We start from the raw sequence: 7,933 nt of genomic DNA on the forward strand, positions 1-7,933 counted from the left end.
TGCATTTTCTTTACAGTGAAACTATGGTCTTTGTTGGGGACTAGCGGTAATTGTGTTTTATATCAATATCATAAAGGTAAGACATATCTCAAATATGCTATATTTTCTTTAACAATGCATACTATACCTGTAATCTGCAATTTTTGTTTTTTTAACCTTAGATATCTATTTTAATCTTTACCTTATAAAAGAACAAACGTCTAATAACAAACTTTTTATCTGGCCACACTTGTATTGTTCTAAAATTCCGAGAATTCTTAAATAACACATATTCATTCTATTGATATAATTATTGATTGTCTTCATTCTTAATCCTGTTCTTTTTTAAAAAAAACCGTCAACTGTCATTCTCACAGATGTTCTACTTTTTCCTATCCCCTGGGTCAGCTCCATTCTTTTCCTAAAACATCTTTAAATTCATTTTCAAGATTTGAAGAAAGGCACTTTTTACTTATTGGGAGAAAATCACTATTTTAAATAAATTATTAGTTTTTTAGTGGAATCCTGGACCATTAATCTGAAATTCTGCAGTGAAGGAACATGACTATTTTCTGTGATAAGTATAACACTATTTACAGCTCAAAGAGAAGAAATAAATGCTGAAGAGATCCTTGGACCTTAGTTGAACGAAGTTCCACCCAAAGTCTAAAATAAAAAGAAAATGAAACCAATAATTTTTAATATTAAAGTATTGAATAAATTATGTCATAAAAATACCATTTACATTATTTAAACAAGTTCATATTTATACAAAGTCTATAAGAACTCCCCCACACGTATACATTTTTAATTAATACAAACCCATACTTTATATTCTTTTAAAAATAGCTTAAATGATCCCTCATAGTCAAAGCAATGTTGCCAGTGTTATTACTCTATTTGCAGCATGTTTTCGGAAAGATAATATGTCAGAGACAATGACATGAGTCATTATGAGTGATTTTATAAAAAGAGTTCATGTAAATGAGAGGATTTTAAGTGTTTTCACTTCAAAGAAATGATAAATATTTGAGGTGATGGATATGCTGACTGGCCTGGTTTGATCATTCTACAATGTATACATGTGTTGAAATATCATATTGCATCCCATAAATATATATGATTATTGTTTGCCAATTAAAAATAATAAAATAAGAACTAATCACAGATGATGAGGCCTGCTATGATCTGAATGTTTGTGTCTCCCAAATTCACACGTTGAAACTAACCTCCAGGGTAACGATATTAAGAGGTGGGGCCTTTAGGAGGTGATAGGGCATGAGGGCTCCACTCTCATGAATTAGTACTGTTGTAACAAAGGTCTGAGGGAGCTTGTTTGCCCCTTCTGCCATAAGAGAACCCATAGACGGCATTATCTATGAGGAACAGACCCTCACCATACACTGAATCTTCTGGAACCTTGATCTTAGACTTCCCAGCCTCCAGGAACTATAAGCAATACATTTCTATTGTTTATACATTTTTTCTTAAAAAAGAGTTCATGACCCTTCAAGGTGAGTGATTTTATCATGAAAATAAGGAAGGATGAAGGAGACTTTGTTTCAGAAATAAATTTTAATCTATATTTACATTTGAATGAAATAATATTTTTCTAACAATAGACTTTTTAAAAAGATGGAAACCAACATACAGCATGATTTCTATGTTTAAATTAATGTGAAGATTGTGTTCCAAAGAAGTGAGCCATTTCAAAGAGATAAAATTCTCTTTGTCTTTTTTAGCAACAAGAACAATGGTTGTGAGAAATCTATTTTAGGTTTTTCTAGGACCGTGTGATTTTGAGGTACTCAGCCATTTTACTTTCTTATTGTCAAATAAGTTATCATTCAGATAAAAAGATTCTTGGAGGCTTTAAAATAAAACGTGTGATTATACTTTGTCATTAAATCTTGCTGTTTAGGTCAACTTACCACCATCAGTCTTTCCATAGTAGCTCAAGTCAACATTAACCATGGACCACTATGACTACTTGGAAATTTTGTCACTCCTAGTGATTCTGTTTTTCTACTTCATGACTTTCTGACCCTTTCTTTAATGTTAACCTCCTTTTTTTTTGTGATGGCATTTCTGGGAATTGGTGGATTTATTTCACTTCTTCCTTGTTTCCCACAGCTACGCCAAAAGGTTACAGTTATATCACTACATGTTTATTTCTTTGCTGCCTGCTTGGCATATGAAAAATATATTTCTGCTCTTGGACCATCTGAGATTCAACAGTCTTCTCTTCACACAAGCCAAACCCAGCTTTGATGATGACAGCTTGGCCACATGCCAGGGTCTTGCTTTTAGTTATTCTTGCTTGGTAATTTATAATAAAGAAAGTATAACATGTGGTTCATTAGGAAAAAGTTATCAACTGTATATAGTTAAAGCTGTGATAAATTTTAAAATGTGGCAGTAAAGAGTCTGCTCACTGATTAAAACTAGAAAAAAGTATCATCATGACTAGTAAGTTAAGGTCAGGTAATAGAAGTGGTGGGATTTGTGGTAAGACTAAATAAAAAATGGAGAATTTTTAATTTTTTGTTGCTTTTCATATTCATGAAAAGTCAGTGTGATTCATGTAATGACTCTATGAGTTAGATATTTTATGAAGTCTATTTACAGTTGGTGGGCATAAAACTTAGGAAGATTAATGACTTGTCCTAGGAAATACACCTAGTAAGTTTCAGAGAGGGTCGCAAACTCTGATACCTGACTTTTTTTTATGGCGGCATGCCTATCTGAGGAGTCAACAAAAAAGATATAAGTTATATCACAAGTGGAAAAAAGGAGGGAAGGATATTCAGGTTTCATCTAATCTCTAAATGTCTTCTTTTTGAGGCCAGAAATATTATCTTTCACTATTTCAGGTTATTGTTAAAATGTATTAATTTTCTTGGGCAATAGGGAGTGGTTTTAGGGTTCTCCACCCATCTTCATTAGAATGGATTAATTCATTACAGTTGTTACTTCAATTCAGACATTTTGGAAGAAGCAGAGGTGTTGGAGGTTGAGAACTGAGAAAGTAGATTTTAATAGGAAACAGGGATTTGCCTTGAAGGCAGTTGTGGTGCTATGACTGAAGAGTTTGATCAAGAGGAAAGTGTGAGAGTTGACAGGGTATAAAAGGCAACCCTAGACAAATTTAGACCACTCTCTGCTGTGGTAAGGGCCAGACAAGAAACCTGGGATGGAAGTAAATCAAGGCTAGGGTTAGCAAAAATCATACTCTGATTCAATTTTTGTTCTTGCCTCATTCACCTTTTTCTGGTTCTGCTAGATTTTCAAAAAGTCATTCCCAAAAGCTAGGGTTATATGATATGGCAGACCACTTCTGTTCATGTCAGCTAAGGGAAAAATCTGCTGCAGTTAAGATTGACAGGGGCAAACTGAGGTGGGTGGGGGACATAGGCAGTAGCTGCTTTGTTCTGTCATTAATGGGAAACAGACATCAAAACACCTCTTGCAAATGCTTGAATTTATATCAAATATGTTAGGCACCATTATGGTATCCTTTATTCAGTCTTTGTACCATGAGTATGAAGACCCTTCCAGCATTTTTACAATATGCTTCACTTTATGAAGACATGCTCCACCTTATGAAGACTCATCTAAAATGAAATTAATGAGTTCCTTCTTAGGATTGGGTTACATGCCGATGCACATATTTGCTTTACACACACCCTTTTCCCACAGTGACCCAAAGGGCAGCTGGGCATTTTATGTAGGAAAAGGGAATTCTTTGTGAATTCACCTCATGTTTGGTGAAGAAATTTTACCCAAAACTGAAATACAATGAAGGAGTTGCAGATTCTGTTTCAACTTAAAAATTTCATGTTCTTTAAAGCATGAAAATGTATTAAAAAACTTAGCTATACCTTTCCAAGTAGAATAATCTACTACACAAGGTCCTTTTCATTGATTTTTTCCTGCTTAGAAAATTTCCATTTTTTAACGATTTATATTTACTCACTGAAAGAATGTATGAGAATTAAAGTCAAACTAAAGAATAAGGACTTTTTTTTGTTAGACAATATTTTAAAACTGTTTTAAGAAAGATTTAAAAATTGAAAATAAACATCCTAAATTTTGGTCTATGGTTTTCTCTGATTTTGTGGACTAGATCATTAATCAGAAGGCTATAATTTATTAGATGAGTGAGCAACTGCCAATGTGAGATTGTAATTTGTAGACAAATAGCTGAAATTATTTGTTTGGGTGAATTCAACATATATTTTACCATTTTGTAAATTTGCCCAGCTTGAGATACTGCTTTCAGAGAATTTATCAGAATCATATATATTAAGTTCACAGATGACTATTTGCATGTGTTCCTTATTTTGAGGACACATTTAGACTTTAAACCGTACTTGCAGTTACAGCGAGGTGAATAGCACTTGCTTTTCTGATTCAAAAAAGTGTTTGATAAAACTACTTCTCAACTACTTTTTTTTTTCTCTTGCAAAAGGGCAAGTTAATATAAATACTTTCTGGTACTTAGACAAGTCATAATTTTCTAGCATCTCAGTCAGGACTCTCTTGGCCCATATTTTGCAATCTCCCTTTAATTGTTGACTTGTATATTCATGTGTAGTTTAATTCAGTTTAAACTGACTACCAGGGAAAGGCTTCAGGCTATTAGGTAGAGATTACAATTATGTTCTTATTTCACTTGTAGAAAGGGCCAATTGTGAAGTACTTCTAGGAAGACTTTGTCTCAGTCTCTGTGTTGTGTATGGAGCTGTGCTGGTGAGTAACTGGTTTGCCTTTTAAAGGTTTCGTAGAAAGTAATATATGTCTTGTCTTATCAACCTTGTCACTTATATTCTGAATGCTGAAAATTCTGATTTGTCTTGAAAGCAAGGAAGGGTCATCCCTGAAGTTTCCAAAGATGAGCAAGATAGAAGTTTAAATGTGTAGCTATTTTTTCTTCTGAATATGGTTACTTATTTTAAGGATAGTAATACAACTTATCATGATGCATTTAAAATGTTTTAATCAGTGAAATGTAGAGTTGGTTGCAATTCTGATCAACTTAGATTCAGACAAATTAATTAAATCAGAATTTCAGATAGCAATAAATATTATTTCCAGACTATTTACATTTTTCATAATAAATTCACAGAAAATGAGAGGCAATATTTAATCAACTTAATAAAATGTTTCTTCAAAGCTTTAGCAGAGCAATTATAAATATATAAATTAATTTGCTGAATAAAAATATTGCATATATTAAAACGTTGAATAGAGCACCTATTTAGAAATATATTCATGCAATTCTACTTCATGTATATAACCAGTAAATTTGCATTTAAATTTTTCTGAAAGGCTGTTTACTTTTTGAAACTGTACTCATATAGTCTTCATACCTCTTGGGCCCCTGAAGGAAAGATACAAAGTAATCAAAGGAGGAAGGACCCAAAGAGGCAGAAACATAATGATTAGAAAGCCAGAGATATTATTATTAAAGTTGTCAATGGAGAAAAGTTTCAAGAAGCAGTTCCTCATTTACAGTCTTAAGTGCAGTAGAAAGGTCCAGCAAAACAAAGACTAAAAAGCTCACGTTGCATTTGGCAATTTGGGGTTCATTTGTGACTTTTCTGAAAGCATTTTGAGTAGAATTACCAAAATCAGATTGCTGAAGCTAAAAGAAAAAATGGGAAGTGAAAAATTAGAGACAAAAATCTAGTTAATTTTTCAAGTCTGGATGGCTAAGGTAGGGAGTAGATGGCAGAGGAAATGACAGGGCTAAGGGAGAGTTTTGAGGAAGGAAGGCAATTGCACATGTTAATACATGAGGGACAGCCACTGTCAGGGGAGAAGTTAAAAAGAAGGGAGAAGAGAGGTATTCAACAAATACTGTATACATGAATTTCTTTATTCTATTAGTAAAAATTTAGTTACACCAAGAAGCAAATTTTTTGAGCTTTAATTAGAGTTGAAAATCAGAACAGTTATAAAATTATATTTGTTTCTAAAGTTTATGGTGTGTACTCCCCTAAACTACTTTAAAAATCTACTCACATCATTCTTTCTCATCAGATTTCACCCAGGTGGGAAGAGTTTCCTATTTCCTATTCTTGGGGAGAGCTTAGGTGAGATTACTATTATTTCTTAAAAAAAATACATATATATATATTATATATATTTCTTAGTAAACTTCATTTTAATGGGTCTCAAAATTCTGTGACAGATTTTTGGTCAAGTTGTTTCCATTAAAAAGTACTGATTTTAAAAACTAATGACTTAAAATGGCCACACACATTAAAAAAAAAAAGAAAGAAAAAGAAAAAAGAAAACAACAACAAAAACCAAAGTGGTCCACAAAACATTCTCCTTTCCTTCTGAAGGTTTTATGATGCATTGTTATCATTAACCAGTCATTTACTATTAAACTTAAATGGCCAATTGAAACAAACAGTTCTGAGACTGTTCTTCCACCACTGATTAAGACTTGGGTGACAGGTATTAGGGATAATGTTCATTTAGCCTTCTGAGCTTTCTGGGTAGACTTGGTGACCTTGCCAGCTCCAGCAGCCTTCTTGTCCATTGCTTTGATGACACCCACAGCAACTGTCTGTCTCATATCACAAACAGCAAAGCGACTCAGAGGTGGGTAGACTGAGAAGCTCTCAACACACATGGGCTTGCCAGGAACCATATCAACGATGGCAGCATCACCAGACTTCAAGAAAGTAGGGCCATCTTCCAGCTTTTTACCAGAAGTGCTACCAGTCTTTTCCTTCAGCTTAGCAAACTTGCATGCAATGTGAGCCATGTGGCAATCCAGTACGGGAGCACAGCCAGCACTGATTTGGCCTGGATGGTTCAGGATAATCACCTGAGCAGTGAAGCCAGCTGCTTCCATTGGTGGGTCGTTTTTGCTGTCACCAGCAACGTTGCCATGATGAACCTCCTTGACAGACACATTCTTGACATCGAAGTCCACATTGTCCCCAGGAAGAGCTTCACTCAAAACTTCATGGTGCATTTCAACAGACTTTACTTCAGTTGTGACATTGACCGGAGCAAAGGTGACTGCCATACCGTTTTTGAGAACACCAGTCTCCACTCAGCCAACAGGAACAGTACCAATACTATCAATTTTGTAGATATCCTGGAGAGGCAGGTGGAAGGGCTTGTCAGTTGGATGAGTTGGTGGTAGGATGCATTCCAGAGCCTCAAGCAGCGTGGCTCCACAGGCACTGCCATCCTCATGGGTGATTTTCCATCCCTTGAACCAAGGCATGTTAGCACTTGGCTCCATCATGTTGTCACCATTCCCACCAGAAATTGGCACAAATGTTACTGTGTCAGGTTGTGGACAATTTTCTTAATGTAAGTGCTGACATCCTTAACGATTTCTTCATATCTCTTCTGGCTGTAGGATGGCTCAGTGGAATCCATTTTGTTAACACCAACAATTAGTTGTTTCACACCCAGTATACAAGCCAGAAGGGCATGCTTTCAGGTTTGCCCATTCTTGGATATACCAGCTTCAAATTCACCAACACCAGCAGCAAAAATCAGGACAGCACAGTCAGCCTGAGATGTCCCCGTAATCATGTTTTTGATGAAGTCTCTGTGTCCTGGGGCATCAATGACAGTCGCGTAGTACTCGCTGGTCTCAAATTTCCACGGGGAGATATCAATGGTGATACAATATTCAAGCTCATCTTTCAGTTTATCCAAGACCCAGGCATACTTGAAGGAAGGTAATTTTAATCGCTTTTTCTTGTTCCTGTATTTTTAATAGGTATTGTAAAATTGAAGCAGTCCAATTTGCTCAGAATTTCTAGGAAGTTATTTTGGACAGTTTGCCACAGCATTTTCTAGTATCTTCAAGCGAAATTAGTGAAGGTTGTTATTTGGATACATTTGAACAAGATAATTTCAAAATAGAGAGAAAGTCATGATGGAAATAAAATATGCAGATTTAACTTTTGATACC

The 7,933-nt window shown here is 34.9% G+C and overlaps 1 pseudogene; it reads right to left on the minus strand.

The window, feature by feature from the left end:
- Positions 1–5,895: 5,895 nt before the first annotated feature.
- LOC100987285 (putative elongation factor 1-alpha-like 3) lies at positions 5,896–7,639 on the minus strand (annotated as a pseudogene).
- Positions 7,640–7,933: the final 294 nt, after the last annotated feature.

Source organism: Pan paniscus, chromosome 10, assembly GCF_029289425.2.
Source record: "Pan paniscus chromosome 10, NHGRI_mPanPan1-v2.0_pri, whole genome shotgun sequence".
NCBI lineage: Eukaryota > Metazoa > Chordata > Mammalia > Primates > Hominidae > Pan > Pan paniscus.